The sequence below is a fragment of the Mandrillus leucophaeus genome, unplaced genomic scaffold, assembly GCF_000951045.1.
Source record: "Mandrillus leucophaeus isolate KB7577 unplaced genomic scaffold, Mleu.le_1.0 Scaffold100, whole genome shotgun sequence".
Taxonomy (NCBI): Eukaryota; Metazoa; Chordata; class Mammalia; order Primates; family Cercopithecidae; genus Mandrillus; species Mandrillus leucophaeus.
Genome location: NW_012098099.1, coordinates 4,508,898 through 4,528,294, shown reverse-complemented (window position 1 = coordinate 4,528,294; position 19,397 = coordinate 4,508,898). Strand labels below are relative to the sequence as shown.

Here is a 19,397-nt window from a genome sequence, read left to right as displayed (position 1 = left end):
CTTGGGCTGCCCGGGATTCTAGCTGCCAGGCTTCGCGTCGCCGAGCGGCAGGTCGGGCTCCTCGGAGCCTCTCCCTCCTGGCCCTTTGCTCGGACTCGGCCCCAGCTGCCCTGAGGCCTACCCACTAACTCGGCTGGCGCTAGCCTACCCTGTCTTGACCGTACCCTGAAGATTTAGGAAGTCTTTCTCCATCCCAAGAGTCGTCTCTGCAAAAGCTAATGTCCTTCCTGGTGCTGAACCACACTTCTGCTCAAAATCTGTTGAGCGCCGTCTGTCTGCAAAGCAAGGTGCCAGGAGCTTTGACGGAGAAGCCGTGGGGTACATGCATAAAGAGTACAGGCTTTTGGTAAAACCCGAAGTCCTCCTCTACTTTCTGGGGGACCCTGGCCGTCCTTGCTGGGCCTCCCTTGACTTCTCTAATGGGGACGGTGATGCCTACCTGACCGCAAGCTGAGTAAATGAGCTATGAGAGCAAACTGTGGTGCAATTCTAGCGTGTGCCAGCCTCTCAAGCGTCAGTTTCCGTCTCGTTCCTCTTAATCTTCACTAAAATCCACAAGTATTCATTGAGCACCTAATGCGTGTTCAGTATGGTGGGAGATGAGGGATGACTGTATTATTTTTCTATTTTTATACGTTAGACATAGGAACAAAAAGTTGAGTCTATTGCCCATAGCCAACCTTGTCTTCATTTTCTGCTGTGGTTTAGGAGTCGGTATAGTAAGTTAAGGGTTGTTGGAAGTGCATTTTCACAGCTCCCGACTTCCACTTGAGAATAGATAATACAGGGGACTTTGCGAGCTGGCTTCTTTCCCTCTCACTTTCAGAAGGGCTTCGAGGTAGCCACCACTGAATTAGTTGAGAGACAAGGCACCCCTCCTGAGGAAATCTCAATTGCACAACCCCTACTATGCCCCAACTGAGCAGGAAGCAGTTAGAGCAGTGGTCAAACCTCCCTAACAGCACTTGGGTTTTCCTGTTGAGAGAGGGGACTGAGAGCCAGGACTAGTTGGATTTCCTAGGCAGACTAAGAATCCCTAAGCCTAGCTGGGAAGATGACCGCATCCACCTTTAAACACGGAGCTTGCAACTTAGCTTACACCCGACCAATCAGGTAGTAAAGAGAGCTCACTAAAATGCTAATTAGGCAAAAACAGGAGGTAAAGAAATAGCCAATCATCTGTCGCCTGAGAGCACAACAGGAGGGACAATGATCAGGATATAAACCTATAGGCATTCGAACCACCAACAGCTACCCTCTTTGGGTCCCCTCCCTTCGTAAGGGAGCTCTGTTTTCATTCTTAAATCTTGCAACTTCACACACTTCTGGTCAGTGTTTGTTACCGCTCAAGCTGAGCTTTCGCTCGCCGTCCACCACTGCTGTTTGCTGCTGTTGCAGACCAGCAGCTGACTGCCATCCCTCTGGATCCGGCAGGGCGTCCACTGTGCTCCTGATACAGCGAGGCACCCATTGCCGCTCCTGATCAGGCTAAAGGCTTGCCATTGTTCCTGCACAGCTAAGTGCCCAGGTTTGTCCTAATCGAGCTAAACACTAGTCACTGGGTTCCATGGTTCTCTTCCATGACTCACAGCTTCTAATAGAGCTATAACTCTCACCACATGGTCGAAGATTCCATTCCTTGGAATCTGTGAGGCCAAGAACTCCAGGTCAGAGAACACAAGACTTGCCACCTTGGAAGTGGCCTGTGGCCATCTTGGAAGAGGCCCACCACCATCTTGGGAACTCGGGGAGCAAGGACCTCCCAGTAACACAGTGACCAGGGGGAGATTCTTCCTCTCAACAGCTAATGCACCAGGATCTCTTACACCCTACACTCCCTCACCTTGCTGTTCACTGTAGAACACATACCATATCTTAGCTGTACTCTATCAATTGCACATCTGAAGTAAATAGTGAAGTCTCCTTTGTTTCCAGTCATGGAGCAACAACTTGCTATGATACTGGCCTTCTGTAGCAGACTCTTCTTTATCTACCCAGGCACTCTAATGGAACTTTAATTCTAGCTAAAGTTATTTTCTCACACTCTCTTGAAGCAAGGCGCAGCCATTTGACACACTTCTAGCCAGTGAGTTGAATGTTGAACTTACTGCTGAGGCTTCTAGGAAAGCGCTTAGATGGAAGGGCTCTGCGAATCAGAGCTCATCTTTGCCCTACACCTGTCTTGAAGAGCTACAGCACTCATAGTTCACTCATGAAACAACAAACAATGGCCTGCATGCCAAGGATGGCAGAGCGGAAAAGTGTAAAGAGGCTGGGCATTTGATGCCATTGTTGTGCCACCAGACAAGCCCTAGGCTATCTTCCCTAAGACTTCTTGTTTTGGGTCAAATTCCTGTTTAAGCCAGAAAGTTTTCACAACCTTCACCACCCATTCCTGCAGCTGTTGTCTCATGCTTGTGACTCAGACTTCCAGGAATCCTTTAGAAGTGATGTGGTGATCTCGTTTGGCACTATGCAATGTACATTATTAATGAAGCTACCCTAATAAATATTAAGACAGAATGTGCATTTCACAGTGATTCAAATACTCTTTAACACTCTTTAAAACAGAGTCCATCAGCGGTTCGCTAACACAGAGAAAAACATTTAAAATTGTAATAAAGGCTGGGCACAATGGCTTGCCTCTAATCCCAGAACTTCGGGAGGCCAAGGCGGGTAGATTGCTTGAGCTCAGGACTTCAAGACCAGCCTGAGCAACATGGAGAAACCCCATCTCTACAAAAAAAATTCAAAAATCAGCCGGTGTGGTGGTGCACGCCTATGTTCCCAGCAACTCTGAAGGCTGAGGTGGGAGGATTGCTTGAACCCAGAAGGCAGAGGTTGCAGTGAGCTGAGACCGCATCCAGCCTGGGTCATAGAGTGAGACTCTGTCTCAAAAAAGAATAAAAAGTAAAAATAAAATTGTAATGAACATTGAAGAAATTGAAATATATGGGTACAAAGATGTTATAGTATCAGAAAAAATGACTTTTTTTAACTTTATAGCCACTTGAATTAAGTTCCTAAAAATGCTTTTGATGCTGTTGAGCTTGGCCATGGTAACAGTATGTAAATATCCCACTGTTGTTAAAATATGTATAAACAGGTATGTGTCCAGAGCAGTGTATGAAAGGGTGGTTCCCAGAATATTGATAGTGTTTAATGTGGAATTTGGGCTAGGGAAAATAATTACCAATGAGGAGATACAAGATAGCAGCAGTTAGGGAGAGGCCGTCCATGGAGCTGCTGATTTAAATCACCGTCCATTTTAGCAGATAAGAACTGGAAATGTCAAAGAATAATTGCCAGCTCAGTTACCATCTGTTACTAAAGATAGCCCCAGCCAGGTGCAATGGCTCACACCTGTAATCTCAACCCTTTGGGAGGCTGAGGCAAGTGGATCACCTGAGGTCAGAAATTTGAGACCAGCCTGGCCAACATGGTGAAACCCCGTCTCTACTAAAAATACAAAAACTGAGCTAGGTGTGGTGGTGCATTCCTGTAATCCCAGCCACTAGGGAGACTGAGGCAGGAGAATTGCTTGAACCCGGGAGGCAGAGGTTGCAGTGAGCTGAGATTGTGCCACTGCACTCCAGCCTGGTCGACAAAGCAAGACTCAGCCTCAAAAAAAAAAAAAAAAAAGCCCGTAATGAGAACTCTCAAGAGTACCATGGTAATATAATATGGTAATAGATAGTAAAACAGTCATGATCATTAATAATAAATAGAATACTTCTACTTCAACTGAGGAATGGAAAACTAAACATCATATGTTCTCATATGTCCCTAAGCTATGAGGATGCAAAGGCATAAGAATGATACAATGGACTTTGGGGACTTGCAGGGAAAGGGTGAGAAGGGTGTAAGGGATAAAAGACTACAAATTGGGTTCAGTGTATACTGCTCAGGTGATGGGTGCACCAAAATCTTACAAATCACCGAAGAACTTATGTAACTAAATACCACCTGTTCCCCAAAAAACTATGGAAATTAAAAATTAAAAAATAAGTATAGTACTTCTCTGCTTTAGCCATATTAACTATTCAGCACACGTAAGTAAGCTTAGCAATTCAGTGATTTCTGACTGTTGGGTAGCTCTCTTTGTTAACAAATAAAATATAAATTTGAAGAAAGTTATTTGTAAATAATAATAATGGATTTCTGTGAATTAATGGGATGTTTGTTTACTTCCACTTCTTTGAGGTGTAAAAGAGAACAGCTAGAAAACACATACTGTGGCTGGGCATGGTGGCTCACACCTGTAATTCTAGCACTTTGGGAGGCTGAGGTGAGCAGATCACCTGAGGTCAGGAGTTCGAGACCAGCCTGGCCAACATGATGAAATCCCATCACTACTAAAAATACAAAAGTTAGCTGGGCATGGTGGCACACACCTGTAGTCCCAGCTATTCAGGAGGCTGAGGCAGGAGAATCGCTTGAACCCAAGAGGCAGATGTGGCAGTGAGCCAAGGTCACACCACTGTACTCCAGCTTTAGTGACAGAGTGACACCTCCGTCTTGGGGGTAAAAAAAACACACACATTGATTCATTCAGTGAGATTACAGGTTCCTTTAAAAATTCAAAGAAAGTGCTTGTCACTGAGCTTTTCTTACTGAAATTTGGAGTGCCTTCCAGGAAGCTAAAATACTTTTATGATGTTGAGTAGCATAGTTTGAGTTTGTTTGATAGCTCTCTTGGAAGGAAAGACTTCAAGTGATGATCTTGCAGTTTCAAGTTTCAGAGATGATGTTGGCCATCTGGCTTCTGATTCCATTCATTTCTACTTTCACCATCCTTGTCATATTTTAAAAAGACTGTGTCACAAAGCATCTAATCAAATCTTAATCAAGTTTATTGTTTTTAAAAAATGAAAACCTACACTGGAAGCCTAAGAAAATTAGCTCATTTCAACACTCCACTTTAAAAATCATAAATGGTCCCAGATGTTTGATCACAAGCCATCTTGTAGGAAATGAAACAAAACCATTCATTAAATGCCAAATGGGTGTTTTGAATTATATGTCATCTAATGAATTCTTAGAACAGTCTTGAGAGATAGTGAGGACACTGAAGCTCAGAAAGGGTAAGTATCCTGCCCAAAATCACACAGTAAGTTCCAAATAGAGTTCTGTCTCCACTGTAATGCACACACTTTCCACTACACTGAACTTTATTACTTAAAGATAATCATGGGTAACAAGACACATTCAGGAGGAAAAGGCTTTCAGGAACGTCTTAGAGGTTATCTAGATCAGTCTTCTAGGTACCTCCAGAATGAATCAGTCTTACCACATCTCTGAAGGGTGATTAGCCAATTGACTTAGCTCTTTCTAGAGAGATGGATCACCATAGTTTTTACTGCAACATGACAGGTTTTAAACAGCCATGGTAATTATAACTGAATTGAAATTTGCATTCCTATAATTTGTCATTGGGCCTACAATGATCAATCCAAAATGTGTTTACTCTTATTCCACATACCAGCCCTTCAAATAGACAACCATAAAATGCTCTTTATATCTTCTGCAGACTAAATAGCCTTAGATCCTTCAACAATTCTTTAGTTTCCAGATCTCTCAGAATAGTGACTCACCTTTGAACATACTAGTTTGTAAATTCCCCCATAAATTATGAACACAATAAGCACAGTAGTTCATACATATTGTGATTTCTCTGTAATAGTCTTCATAAAGCCACATCTATATTTCTATTAGTTTGTTAATAGAAATCTACCTAATCTGGTTTAGCAGTTGAGTTTCCTGCTTTTCAGGAACTCTATGTCTGGTCAGTATTTACAGTGAACATTTGGCTAAGAAAGAAACCTCTTGTTTCTCTGATGATTCAGTCTAATGACTTATTTAGGATAACAGTTGGAGAATATTGTAGCTAAATACCATCTCACTGAGGCTTTTTTAGGTGACCAGAGAAGTAGTAGGGGAAAGAGGGAAAATCATTTACATTGTTCACCCTTTGAGAATTTTTACCTAAGTGTATGTGTTAGTTGTCTATTGCTGTAAAGCAAATTGCCTCCAAAACTGTGGGTCAGAAATTTGGGAGCAGCTTAACTGGGAGTTCTGGTTTGAGGCTCTCATGGCATTGCAGTCAAGATTTCAGGTGGCATTCAGTCATCTGAAGACTTGATTGGGACTGGAAGATCTACTTTCCAGATGTCTCACTCATAAGCCTGGCATGCTGGTGCTGGTTACTAGTGTGAAGTCTCAGTTCCTCCCCATGTGGGCCTCTCTGTAGAACTGCCTGAGCATCCTCAAAACATGGCAGCTGGATTCCCCCAGAATGAGAGAGCCAAAAGACCAATGCCTTTTATGATTTAATCTTGGAAATTACATAAATACTGTCACCTGCATTGTGTTCTTTAGTCACATAGACCAGTCCTGAGTCAGTTTGGGAGGAGAGTAAATATGGGCATGAATACTTGGAGATAAGGACTATTAGTCTCATATTGGAGGCCAACTAACCAAATGTGCTTCACCAAAGCATGGCAGGTCTAATAGATATCTCTTTCCTTCTATATACTACTATCCAATTCCAAATCCCAATACCAGTGTTGCGATTGTTTCACATCTGCTTGCCCATCCACTGGCATTCAGCCTCTCTCTTTCTAAAGGCATTTCACCAATTTCCTCCTCTAAATTTAGAACTATCTTAACATTATTCCATATTTCTCACATGTTTGTTGTTATTGCTAAAAAGGAAATATAGTTTAACAGTTTGGAAAAACATTTCCTACTACATTCAAATAAAGTTAAGAAAATATCACTAAATTGAAATGAACCTGGAGAAGAGTCATTGGCCTACCCCAGGGGTTCTTCGTCTGGGTTCAGAGATAGATGGCCAACATGTGTATACCCCGGTACTGTCTATAGTACTGTGTGCATGTGTACACATGGCATTGATCTAAAGGAGAGCCCATAGCTTTTATCAGCTTCTCAAAGAGGCCATTCGTAATGCCTTTCAGAACCCCAATGAAATTCAGTCCTCACTGTGAGGTTTTTCCAGTTAAAGGAAATGTATTACATGAGCCAATTACCAGATTATGTCCTCAAGGCTCCAAATATACCCATCATTGTCTGCTTTGTGATAATATAGGTAAGTCATAAAAAATTCTTTTCTGGCAGGCATGACATTAAGCTTTGTTAGTAGAGAACATTTGAGGGGACGCTAGAAAAAGAAATTTCTCTATCTGTACAGTGTAGTGTGCTTCTTTAGGCAGGTTCTTACAGTGCATGTGGCTTCTGTAGCACCCAGTTCCAGCAGAGACCAGTGGCCAACAGTGTGTAGCACCTCCCACAAACAACTGCTCCAGGAACCCTCTCAGGTAACTTTTCAGGCAACTGCTATGAAGAGCTTTCCCTTGGCACCCTTCAAGTGGCTTTGCAGTGGAGTTCCACTAGTACCACTAGTACCACTGGTATAACACCCTCCATTGAATGGCTTCCCCTCACACTCCTTGGCCAGCTTTGCATCCTCAGCAAATTCTCTGACATTCAATGAGCCTGAATCACTGAACTTTGTCAATGAGAGCCTCTCATCCCTAAGGGCAGTGGCTGATCCCTATATCTGCTATTCCTATGTTCTTTAGAATTTGCTTTCCTTCTCACTAGCCATCTCCTCCTTATTACTGTGTTCTCTGTTATGTGATAATTCTTTTTTTTTTTTTTTTTTGAGACGGAGTCCTGTCACCCCCAGACTGGAGTGCAGTGGCATGATCTCGGCTCACTGCAGCCTCTGCCTTCCAGGCTCCAGCGATTCTCCTGCCTCAGCCTCCGGGTAGCTGGGATTATAGGCACATGCCACCATGCCTGGCTAACTTTTGTATTTTTTAATAGAGACGTGGTTTCACCATGTTGGCCAGGCTGTCTCAAACTCCTGACCTCAAGTGATCCACCTGCCTCAGCATCCCAAAGCGCTGGGATTACAAGCATAAGCCACTGCGCCCAGCCTGTAAGTGATAATTCTTTATACTTAACCTTCTATGTTCAAAACGTGGTGTGGTTTCTCTTTTCTCTCTCTTAGTTGGACCCTGGTTGATACAGCATTGGTATCAGAGGTGGTCCCAGGAGATGGACAATGAAGATAAAATTTAAGAATTGGTTTGGTCATTCCCTTTGGCTGAGCTCTTCCTCAGAGGGAAATTAGATGCTAGAAATCCATGGCATGCAGGGGCATTACAATTGATCAGACTACCATCTGTGGTTGATTGTGATGACATGCCAACTGAAGCAAGTGACTGCCTCAGCAGTTGATGCATTTCACAATTAGGGCAATGAAGATGATAATAAGGACAGTGATATGGGATAGATCCTTCTGAGTGCCCTTAAGCACTTGTAGATAGAAAATGAAATGTCTTTCAACTCTCAGCTCAAGTCACAGACTATGACCAGCACTACAAAGAACCTTTTAGTTCTTGCAAGCATAGGGGTGATACTGTTGAAAATCAAGCACCGAATTTCATTTTAAGGGTTGCTGAATTATAGTAACAGTTAAATTCACAGTCACATCACTATGTATGTGTATATGTATATGTAATATACACGTATACACATATGTGTATATATATTATAAGTCACTGATTGGAAAAGAATGGAGACCTGAAAATTGGAATGGGACTATCTCCTTAGGCCCAGATGATGCTAACAATCTTGAAACTCCAAGTCACTCTAAACTTTGCCTATTCGTGAAAGTAGCTTGCCCTCTGGAGACTAACCTTTCTTTACCTGAAAACTCTGTGATAACCTCACTTGGGGCAGAGTCCTTAAAAGAGGATGTTCCTTCTCAAGACCTATCATAACCACTCGCTATCGCCGCTAGACCTATAACTACAGCTACATCTCAGCATGCCCCACAGGGACAGGTACACACTCTGACCCAGGAAGAACTAGCTGACACTCCAAAAGAATTGTAAGACTTTGCTAATATATATTGGCAGAAATCCGGGGAATATGTGTGAGAGTGTATCTTAAGGGTGTTAGACCAAGGAGGGTAAAATATAGAGCCAGCTTGCTATGCTTGTACTTGCTAGAGATTCCAGATTTCATGTGTTAGCTCATGCAGCTGAAGGTGGTTCCTACAATTTATTGGTGTATTGACTGAAACTTGGACTCAAAGACAGCCTACATTTAATACAGCTGAGATGCCAGAGCTTTCCTGGCATCATGTGGAGAAAGCAATCCAAGGACTTAGGGAGATAGGAATGTTAAACTGTATCATGTGCTACCAGCACACCCTTCCCCCTCCACCATTCCATGAGAAGGCCCATAAGACACTCTCTTCACTAAGGTATTGAGAGGGCCATTAGTAAGGGGGAGCACCTGAATTTTTGTAAAGCTCTGTGGTTGCCCTTTGTAGACCAGGTTGGGGTATAGGGATGCCATTTAAATGAACCTCCTAGTTGTGCCACTTGAGAGACAGCATTATGGAAGGCTGGGGATATGTTTTACAGGATGAAGTATATTCTTTGAATTCAAGACCATTGTATGCAGAGAGGCGTGCAGATTCAAGCTCAACTGCAAAAATATTTAATGTCCATTATTTACATTAATATTTGCCTCAGTCACTATTATAGAGGACACGAAGGATAGCGAGATATACTTGCCTTCAAAGAGTTTGCAATCTAGTAGGAGAAAATAAGACACACATGCAAGTGACTATAAAACAAAATAGAGTAAAGGAGGTATCCCAGGCCCTTGTGTACATCAGCCACCTTATGTCTCAGCCAAAAGTGGAAGAGGGAAGTAAGGAAAGGGTGTACAAGATTCTTCCTCTCCTCAGTCTTTTCCAACTTTTCCTCACATTTTCCCAGAGTATGCCTTCCTTAAAAACCTCATCTACTTTTTTTTTTTTTTGAGATGGAATCTTGCACTGTTGCCCAGGCTGGAGTGCAGTGGCACTATCTCGGCTCACTGTAACCTCTGCCTCCCAGGTTCAAGTGAGTCTCCTTCCCTCAGCCTCCCAAGTAGCTTGGATTACAGGTGCCCGCCACCACACCTGGCTAATTTTTTTTTTTTTTTTTTGTATTTTTAGTAAAGACAGGGTTTCACTGTGTTGGTCAGGCTTGTCTTGAACTCCTGACCTCATGATCCGCCTGCCTTGGCCCCCAAAAGTGCTGGGATTACAGGCGTGAGCCACCACACCTGGCCAAAACCTCATCTGCTGCCCTTCCTCAGGCCCAGCTGAGACTCCTTCAGTTTGGCCACCGGGAAAAGAGACCCAGCTGTGCCCCAGGAAATAAGATGGACCCCATATGACCAGGCGTACATATCTACCTCCCCCATATCAATGTCTGTGTCCCCACTGCCATTATTAACAACAACCTCATTCTTTTTCATCACACTCTGCACTGTCTCCTCCCATGTCACTTCCAGTATCTACAGCAACTTCTTTAAGTTGGTAGTGCCTTCCTAATTAATTTTGTTAAAGTTCTGAGACCAGATCTAGGATCAGCAGAATAACTGGTTAATCTGACTGACAAGGGTAAGGAATGGGGAATGACAGCTAAGTCAAGTACTTCAAATACTACATGCTAGAAACCCGTTTCATTCATTCATTCTAAGGATTTAGCACTCCAGAGTTACAAACTTTTATACTTCCTGTCTTATCTTGAAAAATTTCCAAAAACATGCATAACACATTTTAAATAGTTACATAACTGGTCAAGAGAAAAGGTCAAAGTTCTTGAGAAAAATCTTGGCTGAGTTCGCATTTTTTCTCCATCTTAGTTTTTTTGTGTATTTCCCTTCATGACTCCCTAGGGTTTGTAAAGTAGGTTGAATCTTTGAAAAAGCAAGCTAGCTTTGACTAAGAAAACTTGTTAAATTTCAGGCTTTAGAAAGTAATGGGACAGCTTCCTGAGTATAATGTTGGTAACATTCATTTTTAAAGAATGCAGGAGTTTATCTCCCTGAAGGGATTTATGTTTTACAACTTTGATATTGTCCAGTAGTAAAAATGCTCAGTTCTGTTGCAAAAATGTGTAATTAGGATAAAACAACTTAACATTAGTGGAGTTCCTATTACAGATGTGGAGTGTGCTAGGTGTTTTATGATGATCTCTTTGAATTCCTTTAAGATAAGCTCTGAGCCACCACTTTCAAACTTGTCCTATTCTGTCCTTAGACACTATCTCTGTGCTTCCGTGTGAAATCTAATAATGCATTTACTATATTTTAATGACTTTTTTTTTTTTTCGAGATTGAGTCTTGCTCTCTTGCCCAGGTTGGAGTGCAGTGGCATGATCTCGGCTCACTGCAACCTCCACCTCCCGGGTTCAAACGATTCTCCTGCCTCAGTCTCCCAAGTAGCTGGGACTATAGGCATGTGCCACCACACCCAGCTACTTTTTGTATTTTTTTTAGAGATACGGTTTTGCCATTTTGGCCAGGCTAGTCTCAAACACCTGATCTCAGGTGATCTGCCTGCCTTGGCCTCCCAAAGTGCTGGGATTACAGGGGTGAGCCACCACACCTGGCTTGTAATGACTTAAATCTGTCTCCCTCACTAGACTATGTGCTCTCTGAGGCTAGATATTGTGCCTCAGCCATTTCAACATCATTGTTGCCTAGCACAATCCTTTTTGCAGAGTAACAGTAAATATTACGGACTAAATTATAATACTTATTTTGCAGAGGGAAATGAGCTATAGGGAAGTTATCTGCCTAAGTTCTCCAGTTAGTAATCGATAGAGCTGTTGATACAAAAGCCCTTGACTTTTTCTTTCTTTCTTTCTTTTCTTCTTTTTTCTTTCTTTTTTTTTTTTTTTGAAACAAGGTCTCCCTCTGTCACCCAGGCTGGAGTGCAGTGGCGCGATCTCAGCTCATTTCAACTCCGCCTCCCGGGTTCAAGCGATTCTTGTGTCTCAGCCTCCCAGGTAGCTAGGATCACAGCTGTGCACCACCACGCCTGGCTTTTTTTTTTTTTTTTTTTTTTTTGTAATTTTAGTAGAGATGGGGTTTCACCATTTGGCCAGCTGGTCTCAAACTCCTGGCCTCAAGCAGTCCACCCGCCTTGGCCTCCCAAAGTGCTGGGATTACAGACGTATAAGCTACCGCACCCGGCTGCCCTTGACTTTTATTCGCAGTGTTTCTATTTAACACCATCCTAGCTGCAGTTCTGTAGGATTTTGTGTGGTCACATCCTCTATCTTGTGAGCAATAATAGTAGTATGTCTGAGAGAGTCTGAGCCACATTGAGGAGGAGATTTGGCAAAAAGAGTTAAGGAAAAAGCCACAGAAGCATCATGGATACAAAGTTTAGAAGTGATGGAGGGGACATCGGTCTTTACACATCTGTTAGGAATCTCATGCAGCTAAAAGCAGCATCCCTGATAAACTTGTTTGTTATCTACTCAGCAAAACAGAGAAAACCCATAGGAATTTCAGCATTGTACCTGTCTTATCTCTTGTACACATTCCTCTCTCATTTAATGATTGGCCGTACCAGAGGCCATTTTCCTGCTAACTCCTTCTCCGCCAAACTAAGTATTTTAATGTATTAGTTGTTGTTGCACATATGACTAAAATCTCCTATAATTATTATATATTTGTAGCTTTTCTCTTGTGTCTATGAAAGTCATTCTTTGGTTAACATAACCATCTTTTATTCACTTTCACCCAAAATTACAGTTCATAGCATACTTCAGGAAGGGAAAATGTTGAGGCATCCTCTTTATAAACCACCTAAATTTCTAAGGATGCCAGGGAATCAATGGTGGTAAATAAGCTTAAAGAAAGAAAAAAAGTCTCAGCTTAACTTGAGACTCAATTTTGCTCAGATTCATCTGAGAGATGACACTTTTTGATTCCCACCATTTATATATATTAGTTTCTTTTTCCCTTTCACTCTTCTCATTTTGTTTTGTTTTGTTTATTTTGTGAGATGGAGTCTCATTCTGTCACCCAGGCTGGAGTGCAGTGTCGTGATCACAGCTTACTGCAGCCTCATCCTTCTGGGCTCAAGTGATCCTCCCACCTCAGCCTCCTGAGTAGCTGGGACTACAGGCACATGCCCCCACGCCCAGCTAATTTTTTTGTATTTTTTGAATTTTTTGTAGAGATGGGGTTTTGTCCTGTTGCCAAGGCTGGTCTTGAACTCCTGGGCTCAAGCCATCCACCCACTTCAGACCACAAAATGCTGGGTCACAGGCATAAGCCACCACACCCAGCCTAGTTTCCGGTCTTTTCATATTTCCTTTAGAAATCTCCATTTTTTATACATAATCTCATTTTTACTTATCATGAACAAAAACAAAAACCATTTTTAGGTGACTGTTTTATAGGCTTTTAAAAATCAACTATGGGCCGGGTGCAGTGGCTCACACTTGTAATCCCAGCACTTTGGGAGGCCAAGGCCGGCGGATCACCTGAGGTTGGGAGTTTGAGTCCAGCCTAACCAACATGGAGAAACCCCATCGCTACTAAAAATACAAAATTAGCCAGTTGTGGTGGCACATGCATGTAATCCCAGCTACTTGAGAGGCTGAGGAAGGAGAATCACTTGAACCCAGGAGGCGGAGGTTGCAGTGAGCTGAGATCCTGCCATGGCACTCCAGCCTGGGCAACAAGAGCAAAACTCCATCTCAAAAAAATAAATAAATAAATAAGAAATAAAATAAAGTCAGCTATGTAGTGCTTGCAGGAATGTAAATGAATACATTTCTGGGGAATAATTTGATAGACATATCAAACTCCTAAAAGAGGACTGTGATAAGAAGGGATGGGATGCATTCTGGAGTACCAATAATGTTCTGTTTCTTGACATGGTGGCTACATGATTTTTCACGTTATAACTGTTAAAAAGCATATATGTAAGTTCTATGTACTTTTCTGTATGTTATGTTGTATTTCACAATTCAAGAATTATTTTAAAATGTACATATGGTTATTCACTTTAAATAATTCTTCCTACATTTAAAAAGAGTGTAAGTGACTATTTCAAAGCATTGATTATAATAGCAAATACAACAGCAAGGGTTTGGTTAAATAAAGCATAGCATATCCAGATGATGGAATACTATGCATCTTTTTTTAAATGACATATAGATAAATATATGCTGAGATACAGGCTGTTCATAGCACAAAGGGGAAAACAAATTGCACAAACTCTGTTCAGTAAGATCTTTTACTTAAAAAATTATACAATCGGCCATGCACTGTGGCTTACGCCTGTAATCCCACCGCTTTGGAAGGCCGAGGTGGGTGGATCACCTGAGGTCGGGAGTTCGAGACCAGCCTGACCAACACGGAGAAACCCTCTCTCTACTAAAAATACAAAATTAGCCGGGCGTGGTGGTGCATGCCTGTAATTCCAGCTACTCAGGAGGCTGAGGCAGGAGAATCACTTGAAACCAGGAGGTGGAGGTTGCGGTGAGCCATGATCACACCATTGCACTCCAGCCTGGGCAACAAGAGCAAAACTCCATCTCAAAAAAAAAAAAAAAAAATACATATATATGTATATATATGTATTTTCCATGCATTAAGAAGAATTTCTAGAACTATATAAACCAAAGTATGGAGTGAATTGTAGTGGGCATTTTATTTCTTTTTATTTATATTTTCTACTTTTTCTAAGTGAACTCATTTTGCTATTTTGATAAGAAAAAAGCTATTTAAAAGAAATTTTAAGTTCATTTATTCCTTCATTTAGTAGCAAGTCTTGGGTGAAGTCAGGGAAACATTTTCAAGTTTAAATTTCAAGTTTCAAGTGTTAATTTCTATATAAAATCCTTTCCTAAATCAAAATTTGTTCTTCAATAAAAGGGATCTACCTTTATGTTTTGAAAAATTATGATTTTTAAAAATAAGTTAGGCAAGATTGAATATTTTTCTTTTATTGTATTTTTAAATGTTGCTTTTTCACAAATCCTTCCATCCTTTAGATTAAGGCCTAATTTGTGAGTAATATTCAAGTCATTAATTTCACAATTACTATTACATTACTAAATTTCTATTTAGAGGTACTTAGTGCCGTATTTTCAAAAGGAAATAGATACATCTAAAACAGGAAACGGAGGAAACGCAGCGTGAAATGTACCATTGCTGTGATTAACCACAGTAGCCACTGGGTGTCTCCACTGCTTCACACCAGTCACTATCTCTGATGGAAGTTTCCAAGGAAAACAGGAGATGAAGAGCAAAGCTTTATTTACAGAATTCTTAATTAGGAACTGATGCAGCATTTACATGCCAGACATTTTATTTAGAAACAGTTCTGCTCGTGTAGGCAATATTTTCTTGCGTTCTTTGATAACTGAGCATTTGATTTGCCAAGGAGAGGAAGGGAAATATTTATTATTTTTCTTAACATCCTATCATTTCCTATTCCAATTTTTCCTTTAAAAATTAAAGGAAACAAAAATTCTTCATTTGTGACATCTTGGCTATTTTCATAGCTACCATTTTCAGAGTTCTGTAATGAAATAACTTCAGTAAAACCAAGAAAATTTACCACTAGACAGGAATATGGTATGTTTTCCTTTTGGAAAAGTAGGAAACTACATTGCTGGTAGCTTTCTACCTCTGAGAAATGTCACTGTGTCCCAAAAGGGCTAGCAAATAGAAGAAAAGACAGGAATCAGCTACAGAGTAGTAGAACTGGCCTCTGGGTAGGTAATCTTTAAAGTTAACTCTCCACCAGGCAGGGTGACTCATGCCTGTAATCCCAACATTTTGGGAGGCTGAGGTGTGCAAATAACTTGAGCTCAGGAGTTCCAGACCAGCCTGGGCAACATGTGAAACCCCATCTCTACTAAAAATACAAAAATGAGCCAGGTGCGGTGGTGCACACCTATAGTCCCAGCTATTCAAGAGGCTGAGGTGGGAGAATTGCTTGAGCCCAGGAGGTTGAAGTTGCAGTGATCATGCCACTGCACACCAGCCTGAGTGACAAAGCTTGTCTCAAAAAAAAAAAAAAAAAAAAGCTAACCCTTCCTGGGATTGCAGATCTAAACCTTGGGACTGACTATAATTTAGAAACTTAACCTTAGTTTGTATTTCTAGATGCCATTAAATTTGCAATTTGTTCATTTAGGGTATATTTTTTTCTTCATCTTGACGTCTTTTAGTTTAATTTTTCCACTCCAAACCTACTGCTTTCTTCTGTGTTCTCAGTTTCTTCTGCCATCTACCATTCCCACTTTTATCTTTTCTTTGCTGCCCCTTTTCATTTGCTTGGTTGAGTAGATAATTCTTTTGAATGAAAGTCATTGTTTTTAAAAAATCCTACCTTAGCCCCAAATCATTCCATCAGAAGAGAGGAATTCTAGAAATTTAACATAAATTGTTCAAAGTTTAAGATGCTCCCTAAACATAAATACAATTGCATACTTCAGCTAGTATTCACTGTGATATAATAAATTAGCTATATAACTGATTTACTTATCTGCTTAAGGAAACTAATGAATGGTGGAATCAGAAGAAAAAACTTTGAATTCAAACAGCAGTGAAATTAGAGAGGACATATTTTTGATTCTACAAACTACAAATAGAGTAACTAAACACCGAACTTGGTGTAGGTGACAGAACTTCAAGTCGGAAAGTAGAATTTAAATATCAAGTTCACCTTATCAGGAAAACATATAGTCATGAGTTAAAGAATACACTGTTTTAAATAGTCAAATAAATGAGAAGGAATAAGTAATATAAGATTATGGATCCGAGATTTGACATTAATTTCATATCATGTACTTAATTCGCAGAGTTCTCTGCAGAAGGGGAAAGGATTAAGGAATCCCCTAGGTGATCAGGAAGAGAGTGGATCTCAGCTATCTTCTGCCAAGTGAACACAGATCCACACAAAACCCTACATAGCCTTCTGCAATTTGCTATTTTTACCTAACATTTTGTTTTTAAGATTAAATGCTACATTTATTTTTTAAAATCTAGTAATGCTACATTTACCATCAGTCTTCATTCGCTTTAATTTAGACCCGAAGCTCAGTTTTCCCTACTTTTGCTTGTTCACTGGACAGTCTGGCTACATAAAAATTTACATCTACTGGAGAAAATGAAGGATTGCAGACAATTTCCTGAAATGCAGCTATGATTTTAATCTCATCTGTTTAGCATGAAGAAACAGATTACGAAAAAAGGCATATTTTCAGAATTTATTATATAGTTTTGAAAAATAAAGACATATGTATGTTTATGTTCATCGCAACACTATTCACAATAGCAAAGACACGGAATCAACCTAAATGCCCATCAATGGTAGACTCGATAAATAAAATGTGGTACATATACACTATGGAATCCTATGCAGCCATAAAAAAGAATGAGATCATATCTTTTGCAAGGACATGGATGGAGCTGGAGGCCATTATCTTAAGTAAACTAACACAGAACAAAACGCCAAATACACAGTGTTCCCACTTATATGTGGGAGCTAAACAATAAGAACACATGGATACTAGGAAGGGAACAACAGACACTGGGGCCTACTTGACGGGGAAGTGGGGAGGAGGGAGGGAATCACAAAAGAATACTGATCAGGTACTACGTTTATTACCCAAGTGACAAAATTATTTGTACAAAAACCCCCCGTGACACACAGTCTACCTAGACAACAAACTTGCACATGTATCCCTGAACCTAAAATATAAGTTAAAAAAAAAAGCAAAATAAAAATAATCTAAGCTATTCAAGTAATGACCCAAAAGTTCTTCCATATGTTATGAAGACCAGTAAATGCATTACTAAGCAGTTAGGCTGAGATAAGGGTGAGAGAGAGAGAGGTTTGTTGCTAGGATTTAGTGGTCCTGTAGTCTAGTCCTGACTCTGCTGTCACAGTTTATTTAACTTCTTTGGGCTCTCAATTTTCTCATCTATAACATTAATCAGTTGGCCGGGCTCAGTGGCTAACGTCTTTAATCCCAGCACTTTGGGAGTCCGAGCGGGAGGTGGATCACCTAAGGTCAGGAGATCAAGGCCAGCCTGGCCAACATGGTGAAACCCCATCTCAACCAAAACTACAAAAATTAGCCGGGCGTGGTGGCATGCGCCTGTAATCCCAGCTACTCAGGAGGCTGAGACAGGAGAATCGCTCGAACGTAGGAAGCGGAAGTTGTAGTGAGCCAGGATCATGCCACTGCACTCCAGCCTGGCAACAGAGTGAGAATCTGTCTCAATAAATAAAATAAAATAAAATAAAATAAAATAAAATAAAATAAAATAAATCAGTTGGACCAGGTGTCCTTGGTGCTAATTTTCAACGATCTGTGACATCATACAATAAAAACTATAAAGACCAAAAATTTATTCTAGCTCACATGCTTTCATTTTCTGTATGAAACAAATTTTCACTATGATATGTTGGTGAAAAAAGTACATCGTGTATGAGTACCCATTTCTCAGGACATAGAGTATATTTAACTATTTAGCTTATATAGCCATGTAATTTTGCCTACATTGCACACTTTGTTCACATCTATAATTTATTTACTTCTGAGTCCTTGCTGATAGGCCCCTCCCCTGATTATGATATTGCTTTTGTGGTGAAATAGGATCCACTTCCATGATCTGTGCCATGGAGATTCAGGAGCACATTGTAGAAACTTCTCTATGTAGGTGAATGATAAGGACTACTGATGTAGGCATACTGTGTTAGAATCACCTGCAGATTATTTGGCAGTTTTAAAAATTATTCCTGGATCCTTCTGTTATAAGGATAGGGCCCTTTACTAAAGCTGCAAGCTGCAGAATCCTCCTCAATCTTTTTATTTTTTTAGCTTTTATTTTTTTTAAGCTACTCCTGCTGGAATGAGAACCTCCTCAATCTTCGTCAGAAAAACAACAACAACAATTGAATTGTAGAGGTTTTTTAAATTCCTGATCACAGATATAAATAATTAGTGGTCTGGAAAGTAGTTAAGTGTAATAAAAAATATAATGTCCCTTATAACATTGAGAGCTTTATAGTAGCACAAAGAATGCCACACCCAACCCACCTCCCTCATCCTCCCACTGTTACCAACCCTGGTCCACAATTTCAAAAGAGATGGCCTAAAATTCTTTCTAAACCATCATTTACATTGAAGCCAATTTAAAAGTGTGATCAGGGATATAGACAACACATGTGCTAGAGCTATAAAATAAATTTTGGTGATTGCCCATTTAATATCTTTTTTTAACCAATATTCCCTTTCTAAAAACATAAATTTATATGAATAATGGATTATTTATAATGATTTGCCTGTGAATAACCCATTTCCCCTTCTTTGTCATGGAGGGAATAATCCTAATTTATTGCTAGGGGAGTTGTGGTATACTGTCTTATTTCAAAAAGAAACAATCTACTTTTGTGAAAAACCATCCTAGCATGTAACATTTTAGCACACTGTTACTCAAGATGTTTGCACTCACAGACACCAACTGTATCATGTCTT

At 40.5% G+C, this 19,397-nt stretch overlaps 1 protein-coding gene across 1 annotated transcript in view; it reads right to left on the bottom strand.

Moving 5' to 3' along the window:
• Positions 1 to 267, bottom strand: part of HERPUD2 (HERPUD family member 2) — a 60,836-nt gene extending 60,569 nt beyond the window's left edge. The window contains exon 1 of the mRNA XM_011973045.1: positions 149 to 267. The gene's annotated coding sequence lies outside the window, so the exon portion shown is untranslated. The remainder of the gene's footprint in view (positions 1 to 148) is intronic.
• Between the last annotated feature and the right edge of the window lie 19,130 nt (positions 268 to 19,397).